The sequence below is a fragment of the Phoca vitulina genome, unplaced genomic scaffold (assembly GCF_004348235.1).
Source record: "Phoca vitulina isolate PV1807 unplaced genomic scaffold, GSC_HSeal_1.0 scaffold2, whole genome shotgun sequence".
Taxonomy (NCBI): domain Eukaryota; kingdom Metazoa; phylum Chordata; class Mammalia; order Carnivora; family Phocidae; genus Phoca; species Phoca vitulina.
In genome coordinates this window covers 68,963,889-68,978,827 of record NW_022589705.1, presented here as the reverse complement: position 1 = coordinate 68,978,827, position 14,939 = coordinate 68,963,889, and the positions used below count along the sequence as shown (strand labels likewise).

Here is a 14,939-nt window from a genome sequence, read left to right as displayed (position 1 = left end):
TATACAGTATGTATTTATAAAGGGATTGGGAAAATCACATAACTCAGAAGTCGATTTCAGCAAATTAAGCCTCTCAGAATCCATTTTCAGCTGCAGGTGCACGAGTATGGATATTTTTCCCGCTGTGCTGAGGGCACACAATGCCCCCATCAGAAAAACAAAGCAACAGAACTCCAGTAAGGGAAGAAGCCACTCTTCAGTCTCCCCCCACCCCGTTGAACAGCAGCTAAGGACGCAGAAGACGGGCAATTGAAGGAAAACCAGGGGCAACAGAGAAATGGGCAAGCAAGTAGCTACAACCAAGGTGACTCACACTTTAAGAGTAAAAGAGAAAAGCCTTTTATCGTGTTTAGCATTTTCCTCCTACATGAACTCACTAAAGGCTCCAGCTCAGCCCCCACAACCTCTTACGCGCATTCCGAATTTTTAAATTCACAATGATTTTGCTCCACATGGAGCAACACTCCCTCTCCTCCCCACTGCCTACCTCACCAGGGCAGATGAAAGACTCCAGGCACACACACTAATGATAGCAAAGAGGGGAGGGAAGCTCCGAAGCCAAAAGAGAACAAAAGAAGGAGCCCCAGATCCCACCACACCCCTTTCCACACAGGCTGAGAGTCAGTGTGGCTCCAGGGTATGGAGGAAACCAACCCTTCCAGGGCTTAAAGGAAACAGGGAGAGGAATGCAACTAGCAGTGTGGCCGTGTCTCTTCTGTTATCATCAGGGATTGGGGACTTCCTCAGATGGAATATTCTATTGCAAGGGCGAAGCTGAGCTCGGCTAGTCCAAGAGGGAAAATCGGGTGGCAGCACGTATTAGCATGCACATGGAGTCGTCTGCGGGCAATCTCCCCTGCTTCCCTCACAGTATTACTAGACATCGCCCAACACGTCTGCGGGCAGAATCTCCCCTGCTTCCCTCACAGTATTACTAGACATCACCCGACACCACTTCTTATCTTAGCGGCTGACACAGTCCGAGCACAGCCCTAAAGCGTCTAAGTACACCCCCTTCAACTTCTACATGAGGAAACCGAGGACCAGCAAAAATGAATAATGTGCCCAGTACAAAAGGCTGGAAAATAAGGGGCAGGACTGGTTTTAGGTTGAGGACCCCTGAGCGCCTCAATCTTGCTGTTTCTATTACAACAATACTACTTCTCCCCACCCCCAACTTTTCCTTAGTTGGACTAAATTAACATCCAAATGACAGAATTATCCTTGGAAGGAATAAAATAAAACATTCAGATCAAAATTCAGAGAAAGGAAAAACTAATGTTAGTGTAGAATAATCTCAGCTGTCTAGATAGAACACACCAACCTGACCCTGGCTTCTTCAGGACCTGAGGAAAGCCAGCCTTAGTGAAGAGGTTACCAAGAATAGACTCGGCAGGGGTGGGGGCAGAGGGGTGGCTGCTGACAGCCTCCAGGCCTCACACTTCTGCCACAGGGCCTTTGCACTGCCTTCTCTCCCTCTGTGGATGCTCCTTCCCCAAATATCCACAGGGCTCACTCTCTTACTTCCTTCAAGTCTTCACTCATATGTCCCCTTCTCAATGAAGCCTACCCTGACCACTCACTTTAAAATTATTTCCTGAAACTCCCTACCTCCTACATCCTACTTATTTTTTTCATAGTACTTACCACATTCTAACAAACAATAATTTACTTAGTTATTATGTTTATGGTCTACTACCTTCCATTTTCAAACAATATCCATGAGGACAAGGAATTTTTATTTGGTTCACTCCTGATTCTCCAGGGTCTAGAATAGTATCCTGGCACATAATAGCTACTTAATAAATACTGGTTGGATAAATGAATGAATGGATGGTTGTTCTTCCCCTTTGTTTCTCATCCTCCCCCTGCACTATCTCCCTTAGCAACAACCACCTACTCCCCTTCACACATGCACACGCAAATACACACACACACACACACACACACACACACACACACCCTTTTGCCCTTTTCTCTCTTCTTCTCCACCCGTACCCCAGGCCTGCCACTAACATCAAGGATAGTTTAGGCTAAATCTAGAACATTCAGTAATAATATTGCCAAGCCCTCCATTAAAAACTCATATTTTATATACATACCTTGTTTTATATGCATGAAAAACTCTAGAAGGATTCACAAGAAACTGATGCCACTGCGTATCTCCAGGGAACTAGATGGCTGAGCCATAAAAAACTTTCAGTCTCTATGCTTTTGTACTATTTGAATTTTGAACAAAGTGAATATAATCAACCATTAAACATGTTTAATTAAAAATAAAAATTGGGAAAAAACTCACAAAACTCCCATATGCCTCTGCTCTTGTCCTCAACACCATCTTAATACAAATTTTTCTGGGTAAAAGTCTGAAATGCTACCAGCCCTGGGGTAGGATGCTGAAATAGGAGCACAGTTCTCCTTTTCTCTAGTTCCCATATTTTCTTAAATGAGATCGTTATTTTCATAATGAAATATTTGAAAACGTTTTCATCAAGCAGAAGGACATGAATTAATGCAAGTTTCCCTACATACATAAAACATTGAGACTTTGTTTAAGTCATGAATCCCTTTACCTTTAATTTTGTACTCCCCATTTGGATTTCAGACTTAACAGATTTCAGAATACGTTGGATAAGCTGGTGCCAGGGTCTCTGGAAGCACACAGACAATGCCTTCAAGGAGGTGCTATCCAGTGAGGATGACCACAAGCATGTGTCACTGCCTAAAGGACACACTCAAAAATGACAACTGTCATGAATGGGCCAGTGGATTACGTGTGGTTTCCTGTGTTTCCTTTGAGACTTTTGGATTGTTCCAAATTTTCTGCCCTGAGGTGTACAAGCAAACTTACATCTTTCCTCTTGCTATGCTATAGCGTAAGTGTGTTATTAGTCATTGGCCTTCTCTAGGCTGTGGATCTTCCCGAGGATGGAGCCCCTGTTTAATTCACCCTTGCCTTCTCAGCCTCCAGCTTGGCACCTTGCAACAGTGACTGCTCCATAAATGGGTAATGAATGAATGACTATTTCTCAGCATCCAATGAGGAACCACGAGATATACCCCAATACCAAACCCAGAGAGACACCACTCCCTCATTCACCATCTGCTTAACTCAGCTGTCATTCATGGGTATGCTCTGTTCTGGGCAAGGGAAAGGAGGCCAGAGCTACCCAAGTGTGGATATATAAAGTCATCAAAGAAAGGGCACATGCAGCCTTCCCTATGGCCCAGGCTCTAATGCACTTGGGTGCCAAGCAATTAATGCAGGCTCCAAACTCCAAGGTCTTTGCAACCTTCACTAATTGTCCTTTGATCTCCTTCTGGGGATTTACCTTAAGGAAATAATTGTATGAAGATTAACTAGAACCATGTTCATTATTATTAATGCTGCCTAAAACAGAGAAAAATTGGAAACAACCTAAACATCAAGCCACATGAAATTAGGTAAATAAATGATGGTCTATCTCCATAATTGAGTAGTCTTACATTACAATTGCTATAGACTCATGCAACTCATGGCAAAAAAAAAAATGGGGATGTGTATTCTTTAAGTTGTATCCACTTGGCTGTGTTCCCTTATACTAAATGACTTAGCGCCCTCATTTTTTGAAAATTGCTTTATATTTCTGGTCTCGGTTGTCTCTTCTGTAATTAAAGGCATTACTTAATCACTAAAAAAAAAAGCTTGTTGATATAGAAAGCTAATGCTCACGATAAGGCATTAAACGACAATGCGTGTGATCAAAGAACGTATGTGGCATGTGACACTGCAGTTACATTTATATATATAATTATACGTGTGTGTATATATATCTATATAAGTGCGTCCAGGTGGGTATATATAGCATCATATATATGAAAGGCTCTTCCACAGAATCTCAATGGTTGTCTTTGGGGTAAGTAGGATTTGGGGCCGGTTTTTTCTTTTTTTTTATCTCTATGTCTGATGTTTTTATAATAAGGATGTGCTGCTTTAATAATGAAAGAAACAACCCACGTTACTTTTAACTGAATCAAGAAAAGAACACTATCCTGGAATAGGTGAGAGGAAGGGTTAGGGTGGAGCCAGGGGAATGGTGGCTGAGGGGCGGCCGGGCCTCCTTGAAAGCTACCAGGGATGGAGCCATGTTCCTATGACCCCCGAACTTACAAAGGCTTTGGTTCCACCAGACCAGACTTTCTCTCACACATCGGCCACAGTATCGCCACCACAGACATGGTCCTCACCAGGACAGGCAGGGTCCCCCACTCTGTGAGTCTCACCTGGGGCAGGGCGTTGGGGGCGGGGAGGGGAAGAAAAGCACCAAGGAGCCTACCAGGAGACATACTGACCAGGCCAGGTAGCATCTGTCAGAAGTGGACCCCTGGTCACATAGGAAACAAGTGTGCCATGAACTTGGCAACTTCTGAGAAACAGCAATGTTTCGAGGTGCTTCTAGCCTCAAATGACCCAGTTTCAGGTAGGACCGTTTAATCCAGGACTCAGAAAAAAAGTTAACATTTTCTCATCGAGAAGGTTAACCAGAGCTCCCGGAGCCGAAACGGGAGCAACCTGCTTGGGAAGGCAGAGGTGAGCTCTTCAAAGTCCATGAGGAATGGCGTCCAGGTACGATGGGAGCCGGTGGGGGCCTCTTCTCCCAACTTCTGTCGGCAAAACTGGTTGTAATTCAGTAGACGATTTTCTCAGGGTTATTCTGAAAGCTTCCGGACCCCTCTGCTTCTTCAGCCTCTGTGGCCTTTGTTCCAGCTTCTTCAGTCGCCAAGTGAGCAAGATCCGCTGTGTGTCCTCCATTCAGTGGTCCTGGGCGGACTGCTCGGGAACGGCTGTGGGTGGCTCGAGGTCACTGCTGGCATCTGTGAACAGGGAGAGCACTTATCACGATTGGACCCTATCATTCTCCGGTCGTCATCATGTCAATAATGGACAGAAACGAGGCAAGCAGCGGGGGAACGGACAGTGGGCGGGACACAGCAGGAGCTTGGAGGGAGAAGCAGCGCAAGGGGTTAACAAGGGAGGCAGGGCCGAGAGAATGACAGGAAGGAGCCGGGATGCACAGAGATGAAAGAATTCGGAAAGGGGGCAGAAGGCATGAGCAGAGAGGCCAGGCCAGCTTGGGCTGAAGCACTCATGTTCCTCGCCGTGCCCTTGTCACCTCCTGCGTGGCCCATCTGCCTCCCAGCCTTTGCCTTCTGGCCCAGGAGGGGCCATCCCAGCCCCACCTCCCGACCCCTACCTAGTACTAACCCTCCTCTAAGCCCTACCAGAGAAACGGACTTACTTCTCCCCTTCTTGGGCCTGCATGCCTCCAGCACCAGCTGTCCTCAGGGCTCCTGTGGGTGTGGGAGCACTCCCTTCAGGCGTCCGCTTCCTCAGCCTCTGGCACGGCGGTTCAGTCTGTGCTTCCAGAATCTCCTTTCTTCCCATTCTTCAGGAAGGTGCCAGGACGTTTTTGTCCCTCGACTGGACAAGATCCAGCAGGAGTGGGCAACGCAGGACCAAATCCGAGACACCAGACTGAGAGGGACAGGAAGGGGAAACACGGGACAGTCCTGGGTGATTTGGACCATCTGGTCACCTCATTCTAGATTTATAAGTGGACATTTAGGCAAGAGACCAAACTGGATCAGGAGTCTAAATTCACTGTACAGCACGGCCACCAGATTACTTTTTATTTGGGACTCAAGACCTTTCGACACCATTGATCTTTCACAACACAGATGCAAGCAGATCTACCTGCCAAACATGTAAAAGTCAGAACAGTTCCACACTTTTAAAAAATGTGAACACTAACCATAATCAACACCCTGCTCTACTCAAACCAGCCTCTGCAGAAGCACATCCAGGGGTGCCCTCCCTCAAGGTTTCCTCTAGAATGAGCGTGCCCCCTTGCTAATGCTCTCCTCCAAGCTGCTCCCCTGGGGTCGTGGACGGGGACTTGATGAGCTGGGGCCCGATCCCAGCATGGGCCAGGAGCTCTCCTTCTGCTCTACAGCCACGAGACGGCTCATTGAGCCACGGTGGATAAACATCTTACAAATATAACCATTTCTTGTGACCACAAGAATGACTGAAATACAAGAACCCATCACTGATAGTCCCCAAATCTTAAAGCACATACTCTACACCAGTGGTTCTCAAACTTCAGTGCGCAAAAAGCCACCTGGAGGCCTTGTTGAAACATGGATTTTTTTGGTGACATCCCCAAGGTTTCTGGGGGAGAGGCTGAGAATTTGAATTTCTAACAAGTTCCCAGGTGCTACTGCTGGTGCTGGTCTGGAAACTATTCTTAGGGAACAACTGGTCTACGCCAAGAGAGGTTCTTAGTAACACCTATCATGTTAAGGAGCCGCTACCATTCCAAATGACTCACTTTCACTTAGCACTCAAACCTCACCCAAAGCAGAGGCACAGAAAAGGCTACAACACAAAGAAAACTCACTGTTGATGAATGCAGGCATTTGAAGGCATTAACAGAAAGAGAATAAGAAGCTCCCTAGAATCCATTTGCTCTAACCCACTCACGTAATGCAATAGTACCAAGTTTAGGGAGGTTAGGTGACTTGTTCCAAGAAACAGTGAAACACAGATAATCAATAGCAGAACCCAGACTAGAAACCCCAACAGCACTATTTAAAATCATGACTATGGAATCTTAGAAAACCTCCTGACTTTTGCCATTACGAGAGTCACAATGTTCAAGAGTTTCTGCAATCGGCGAATGTAGGCTTTTTCTTCCTGTCTGTCCTTCATGCCAAAGCCCTCATTCTATGCCATGGTCAGTTCTTAGTAAGCCCATGATGGAAGTAGTTCCTGATTTTTCAAGTTCAGCTGTGAATCCACTGCCTAGAACTCGGAATTGGTTTTCTCACAGAAATCCCATTACACGTGTGTAGGTTCCCAGGATAAGTCCTCCCACCAGGCCCAATGTTGCTGAACCACAGTGAGGACAGTCCATGTCATCAACGCCATCGTGAATATTATTTCCTTAAAATCTCCTTCTGAGTTTCCACTTGGACCTTTGCCCTTCCTGGTCCCTCTTCCTGGAAAGCTGCTGCCCCCGGTTTTCTCATGTCAGCTCCTTCTGTTACCCACACCTTAGCTTGTGTGCTTCCTCCTCAAGAGTCTCTTGTGAGCACCAACCCAAGAAGATCTCACTCCCTGCATATGCCAGTTACTTTCTATCCCATCACCCTTCTGCATTTTCTGTATAGCCCCTAGCGCCACCTGAAACATTTTGTTCATCATTCACCTGCTTATAACCACCCGGCATCAGGACGTGAGCTCCAAGAGGACAGGACTTAGCCTGTCTTGTTCACCACTGTAACTCGAGCATCTAGAACAGTGCCCGGCATGTAGCAGACTCTCTACACACATCTGGTGGATGAATAAATGAATGTACCAAAGAATGAAACAGAGCATCTTCTTCCAACATGGTTCCCAAAGTTGGAATTCGAGACTTTCCTTCCAATTTCTCACCCTTTCAACAATAGGAGTTGGATTCCTTGTGCTTTAACACGATGTGGAAAGAGAAAATGAACCCTTAGACTGGTGTTTTCAATGACAGGAGAGAGCAGACAGGAAGTTCCAGGGATTTGGGATGGTGCTGAATCTCTCCCCAGCTCTGTGCCCTTTCACACAGAGAGGGTGCTGGTGGGTCAGGTCTACCTGGTTATAGGATGCGGGAGGCAAATCCTATAGTGGAATGATGAGATGTTTTAGAGTCAAGAGATTTGGTTTCAAACCCTAGACAAGTCATTTAAATCTCTCTGAGCCTCAGTTTCCTCATCTGTAAAATGGGGATGATGAAATACTCTAGGCATAGTGTACTTGTGTGGATCAAGGAAGTTAGCACTATGGAAACTCTCTAAACAGTAAAAGACTATAACTTGCTATTGAATTATTAATATTAAGACCATGTCATCTCTGGGGAGATCCAGATCTGTGAAATGTCTCAGGATGTGCATCTCCACCCAGTCCTGCTCTGCCACCTCTCTTAGTTCTCCCTACTCCGCCCAGCTCCCAGGCTGCTGCGTGGGAGCCCCCAGGCCGGTGACAGCAGCCCTGGGGCACTGACATTGGCCACTCAGAGCCACCCGCAGCGTCACAGCCAGAGTGGCAGCCACAGATGGTGCAGGCAGAAGGAAGCCAGGAGAAGACCACTGTGGGAAGCCACAGAAGAGCATGGAGAAAACTGTCAGTGGAACTGAACCAGGGCAAGTGGTAGAAAACTGGCCAAAATCCCTCAACTTCTGTCCAAAATTCTCTGGATAACCCAGAGTCCCAGAGATGGGGACTTTAGAGAAGCCAAGGTTCTGTCTTATCACCAGGCTCTGGCTTCCTAATGTCCCAACAGGGGGTGGGGGTGGGGCTATAGTCCTTCCTTTCCCCCATGGGTCTCCTGACCAACCCTGCATTAACCAGTTTCCCATTCACCACATTTTAATGCTCCAGACAAAGAGGCTCTTGGCCAAAAGCTGCCTTGACATTGAAAACAGATGACGTTACAGACGTCCCTCCTCTGGCCCAGTCACTCCGTGCTCCACTGGACACCGTCTCCACTCTTCATTAAGTGATAACCTTAATGACAGGTCTGCACGCAAAGGGTCACTTCTCATCCCTTCTACCGAGAGTTCAATTCAGTCGTGTAACTGGCTACTAACCACACACAGCTGGGCACAGTGTTTAGGCAGCGGAACGCTGCATTTGGGGGAAGACAAGCACGGCAACCAGCCCCTGCCCTTGAGCACCATCCGCTCTGAGGGCACAGAACTCATCACAACCGCCATGGACCGCTCTGTTCACTGCCAGAAAAAGAAACACACAGTCTGGGGCCCGTGGGGACAAAGGCGAGGGGCTGCATTAGGTCTTCAGTAGCAAAGCTCTCTTCGGGCTCCTAAATGCTGCACTGATCAGGGTGTCTGGATCACGGGCAAGTTCTTTCATTCTGGCAATGGTATGAGGTGATGGGTGCTGGTAGTTGCTTGAATCTGATAAGCTTCAGGGGCACGTCATCAAGTATCAAAGGGCTTAATGAATGGAAGGAGTCCAACGTGGAGAAAGGGCAGGAAAGGGAGCTCCAGGTATGAAAGGGATGGAAGCTGGGAGTGTCTGAGGTACCTAGGCCTCTCCAAGACTGTGGATTGTCCAGAAGCTACAAGTTCCCCACCCCCGCCCACCACCCCTCAGCTCTGAGTTGGTTGATGATGCCAGCTGGGGAGATACCAGCCTATAAATGATAACGAAAGTGTGAGCGCGCCAGGGAGAGGACCAGGGGAATTCATGTGTTGAGGATTGCTGGCTTTCAAGGGATGCAGAAAGAAAGATGCTAGAGAGGGAGGGGGACCATGGAGACTTATTCAGCCTGTCCACTCACTAGGCTGGTGCTCAGGGCCACCCACCGCCCTCTGAGGGTAGAGACAGACCTGCTTTATCCTCTCCTTTTCCTTCTGTCCTCCTCCTCTCCCTGGGTTCTGGGCTAGGGTGGGGAGGGACAGCAGGACTCTGCTATTCAAGGGACATCTTGGCAGACAGGTCTGGGACTCGCTCACAGGCCCACCCTGCTATCTGGCACAGACACTGGAGGACGGCCACCTGCTAGCTGGAAGTGGGTGTGAAGGGCCCCAGGGTCTCTGTCTTGGGGTGGGGCAGAGATGACCACACGGCATCCCACCGAAGAGAGAACAGCCTCACTCCCACCTCTGCTCGTGTTCGCTCACCCCATCGCACTGGACTTCCCTGCTCGTTCCCCGCTCTGAGCTTCTATAAGACTGAGCTCTTCATCCGGGGTGCCCTTCACAGCTTCATCGTGGCATATTCTCACTGCCTTTCCAACACCTGGTTCCAAACTCACCTTCTCCATGAAGACCTGACTCTTTTCGTCAATATCAATCTCTTCCTCCCCATGTTCCCGAAGTACACTGCTCTCATGGCACTCTTCAGGGACTAAAATCATCTGTCCATCTCTTCCACTGGACCATGACATCCCTCAGATTAGGGTCTGCACCAGGGGTCACAGATTCAAATGCACATGGGGCCACGCAGGTCACGCAGTAGGTGAAACAGCTTGTGTATGGGACCTCGAAGGTGGTTGTCTTGGTGGCAACCAGACACTTGAGAGTCTCAGGATCTGAATCAGAGGGGCCGGCCTTACCTAAAGGAGGCAGCTGCCCTTATGGAAAATACTACCGCATGGAAATGCGAGCCAACATTGCCAGGACTTCAGATTCTGGAGGGAGAAGCCTGGTATCAGCATTCTCATGTGAAATCACCCCATCTTTATGTGTCAGCAGCAAATTCAAATTTAAGACACCATGCCGTGAGCCAAATAAAATGCATCTGCAAGCCAGACTGGCTCAAGTGCCACCAGTTTGTAGTCTCTAGGTTTATTTCTGCCTCGTCGATACTCAGCAAACGCTTGCTGGTTGAAAAGCAACTGAACGAACGAATGAATGAAGAGAAAAGAAGGAACAGATGGGTGGGAGAGGGGAAACCAGGATGGATGCCCATGCGTCAAGATGCCAAGTGGTGGGTCGGGCAACTCACAGTGACCCCACTGCCAAGCTGTCAATGTGAACAGCACGGTGGTCTTGCTTGCGGGCAGAGGGGGGGATGAAACACCGGGGGCCTTGTGAACTCGGAGTCGGCAACCAGCTTCTCAGAAGTTTCTGCTGCAGCCAAAACACAGACGCTGAAAACAAGCCGATGTGCATACACTCACGTGAACACAGCGTGTGAAAGTGGAGGCTCTGCGTGCCTCGGATTCCACATTCCCAACAAGGCCCACCTTCTGCTGCATGTTACAGACGTGTTGAGGGAGGAAAGAAGGAATGGTTTTGCCATGTGGGGGTGCAGGGGAGAAAGAAAGGAGTCATCCAGCCCGAAATCTTTGTTTCTAGCCAGAAACTAACTCTCTCTCTCTCTCTCCCCAACCCTGCTGCCTTGTGGAGGGCTCTGAAGCTTCAGGGAGGACACAAGCAAGCCTGGCGTGGGCCCTCAGCCTCCAGGAACACTGTGAGGCGGGAGTGTGTGCAAGCAGCCTGTGTGGAATGCCTGGGGTTGCAAAAGAAAAGTTATTTCAGGTTCAACTGAGTTATAATTTATTTTTCCTAACTGATCATTACTGCTGCCGGCTCTATAAATAACCACCTAGGGGGTCTGCTTTTCTGCTCCCAAATCCTCAAAAAGCTTTCTGGTTTCTGGCCTGCCAAGTACACGGCACATTTCTTTTCTGCGCAGCCCTTCAGGGAATCCTTCTGCAGTGCATGCCAAGGAGTCTGCTGCGTTCCGCCTTCCCCTTCCAATTCCTCTCCCACAGACAGGCCACCCACCCCTCCTCCCCAACTCCACAAGAGGCCTCACTCCCGGGAAGCCAGAGGTTCCCGGGCCCAGGTCCTGGCTTCTCTGTTTACTCTGTTTCAACCCAGCTGCAACCCTCGGTGCTCCCAAGACAAGAGGTAATCGGAGTACAGAAATCCAGCTACAGCGTCATTCGAGCTCAAGCCCAGAAAGGAAAGGAGAGTTATAGCCTGATAGTTTCGCCAGCAAAATGTCAAGGGTCAATACAACCTCAGGAAGGATGGCTATGGTCTATGGGAAATCGATGTAAATGACTTAAAGAAGAATCTGTTCGAGCATGACTCCATTTAATCAAGTACAAAAAAGAAAAAGCATGTTCTTGATGGTATTCTGAAGGATGTCTGCTTACGTGCTTTCTAACCACATGGGGTTGTCTCTCTAAACAGAGGACCTCGGGAGGGACTGATGTTCAGCAAGACCCACCAGGCGCCGAGAGCTGGGCCTTTCATGCTCCTTGTTCTGTTTCATCTTTCCAGCATGATGGCCCTAAGGCAGGTATTCGTTTGCCCATTTTGTAGGTGAGGGATCCAAGAAAAGGGGTTTGCTCAAAGTCGGGCAGAAAGAAAGAGGAGAGTGAGATTCAAGCCCAAATTCACCAGACTCCAGAGCCCAAGTTCCTCCACCGCTCTGCCCCATGGCTTCTCTAGCTAGAAGACCAAAGTTAAAGATATGTTTATTTTTCTATTTCTCAGATTAATTTTGCAGCCCAGAAAGCAAGGACAAGTTGGATATTTAACCACAGGTCATAAGAGCCATATTTGAACTCTTCAGAAATTAACCTCTCTAACTAGTCAACTGTAAAATCTGAAGTGCTCTCTCTTTCACCGTTTATTAGGAAAATTACCATAAGGGTTATGGTCACTTACGTTGCTTTAATGGTCTAAAAATAAAAGCCTGTGTATTTTTGGATGATTTTAAAAACAATAATTACTAATATTAACAAAACAATAAGAAACAAATACAAGTTTTCACAATTATTCAACCCCCCAAAGCAGGTTAGATGACCCTCTATATGCTTTGATGGCATTCTGTGCTCCCTCTGTCGAGAGCATTTGTGACACCACATTGGAATGCCTTGTTTCCTCATGTCTCTCCTTCTAGGCCAATGATCCCCAAGGTTTTTTGGTAAGGTGCCCTAGCAGCAAACATTTGAGTATACCTGCATATGGGTATATTTATCTATAAAGTGTATTCATACTCTGTTACTCATAAAAATAGAAAGGATGATATAGGCATGTATGCCCATCTGTGTATCTATGTGTCCATCTGTCTGCCTTATTTTCTTTTGGCCCTCCAGGGGATCATCTCACTTTCCACGGCCTCCCAACATGCATGTCTCACTTTGGAGACCACTGTTCTAGGCAATGTGCTCATCATACCTTCATTGATTCATTTCCCCCAACTGCAATAGCACCCATTATGGGCTGGGAACTGTGTTAGGTATTGGGGATAGCGGAGTGAACAAAAGGACAAGGAATATGTTTCCCATGGAGCTTATAATTCAGCGGGTGAAACAAAGTCAGGTAATGTCAGATAGTAATAATGGCCACCAAGAAAATAAAACAAGGTGATGTGATAAAAGTGATGAAGAATGACCATGGATGCGACGGGACAGGCCACCCTAGACTGGGAACTCAGCGAAGGCCTCTGTGAGCCACATGATGAGGAGGCCACCATGCAAAGATCTAATGGGAGAGTGAGTGTTTTGGACAGACAGGATGTCAAATGCAAAGGTCCTGAGGCAAGAAAGGCCTATGTGGTTGGACTATAATGAGTTAGTAGGAGAAGCTGGAGAAATAAGAAGCTTAGGCTAGGGAGTCCCTGCCAGAGATGAATCCTACCCCCACTGCCTACTGACTGGGTGACTTTGAGGATTAATGCCACATGCACAGAGTTGGCTTCAATAAATGGCAGCCCTTGACGTCTGTTAACTTGTTTCTCACTGGTCTCCCCCCGCCCCACCCCCAGCACAGAAGTTCTATACCAGCTAGGCCTGGCCAGTTTTCGACCCTGCAGATCTAAAATAGCTGTCACCATGCCTGGCTTATTGGAGGAGCTCAATGAAAATTTAGTAAATGAATGAGTTTTAAAATGGGTAAAGGCAACAGAAAATCAGAGTTTGGCTAACTATAAAAAAATAGATTTTTTAAGCAAAATTTTTCCAACTATAAAAGTCATGTCATATATATTCAGGAAGTTTGATATTTTAAACAGATAAGGGATATTATTCCACATTCCACCTAATACATATTTTCTACTTCACATGTCTGTTACAAAAGGCAGTGGAGCATATGGGTCAAGAATGTGTGGGCTCTGGAGAGACTGACCACCCAGGTGGACATCCTGCCTCCACTATTAGCCATCTAGATCATCTTGCTGGAGTTACCTGCCTTCTTCATGGCTCAGTTATTTGATTTGTAAAACTGCCAAGATAACAGGCCTACTTTGTATAGTATCGTGAGGGTTAAGTGAGCTAATGAATACAAAATGTCTAAGAAATGTTTAGGATGTGGCACTACTGACTTAATCAAGCCCCAGTTGTTAGACACTTGGCTACTCCTCAGGTTTTATTAGAAGCATCACCATGAAGAGTATCCTTACAGCTAAACCCCCACTACACAAACAGGATCATTTCCTTAAGAGAAAACACTAGAAACGGCATTGCCAAATCGAAGGATATATGGATTTTAAGGCTTTTAACACATAACAAGTGGTGGCCCATTTCCTCAAATCTTTGTCTCCACTGAGTAGGAACCTTTGAGAAAATCTTCGCCAATCTGTTAGGGGAAAGAACATCTCATTGTTTTAATTTGCCTTTCTTTAATTACCAGAGATATTGAATAGTTTTTCATTTGTATTGCCTCTCTTGTGAACTGCCCGTTCATGTTTAAAAAAGGAAGTCCATTTTAGTAATTAGAGGCAGCAGAATAGACAGCTCAAAGTGAAACCCCCACTGCTGAGAGGGGTCAAACAGGGCTAGATAGTCACACATTATGAAACTGGGCATCTCTTTACCTTGTGGAAAGTTGAACTACATGAGCTCTGAGGTCCTTTCAAACACTGGGATTATTTAGGGGTGCCTGGGTGGCTCAGTCGGTAAAGTGTCTGCCTTCAGCTCAGGTCATGATCCCAGGGTCCTGGGATCAAGTCCTGCATCAGGCTCCTTGCTCAATGGGGAGCCTGCTTCTCCCAATTGCTGCCGCTCGCCCTGCTTGTGCTCTCTCTCTCTCTCTGACAAATAAATAAATAAATCTTAAAAAAAAGAAGAAGAAAACATAAGAAGGCCTGCAAATCAACAGCTTGACACTGGGGACCCACCAGTGTCAGTGGCCTCCATGTTTTCCCAAGATGAAATTGATATCTCAACATCCCTCATGAGCCTCTGCATGAAGACGCCTGATTTACAACAGAAAGAGAAATCAAACTGACACGGCTATTCTCTAGTAGATGATGCTAGCAGATGAGAGTAGAGAATTCCTTAAGTCTCCCCCTTGATAAGATGAAAAACCTTTGGTGGGGGGGAGGGCACAGAGCAAATCCTGTTACAACAAACACCTTCACACTCAAGACCAATGTAGCACAA

General features: G+C 47.0%; 1 protein-coding gene across 1 annotated transcript in view; it reads right to left on the bottom strand.

Annotated features, from left to right (window-relative positions):
- HIVEP3 (HIVEP zinc finger 3) overlaps positions 1-14,939 on the bottom strand; it is a 446,808-nt gene that overhangs the window by 287,546 nt on the left and 144,323 nt on the right. Inside the window, exons 4-5 of the mRNA XM_032431558.1 lie at positions 5,280-5,515; positions 4,333-4,854 (exon numbers count right to left, since the gene is read on the bottom strand). The gene's annotated coding sequence lies outside the window, so the exon portion shown is untranslated. The remainder of the gene's footprint in view (positions 1-4,332; positions 4,855-5,279; positions 5,516-14,939) is intronic.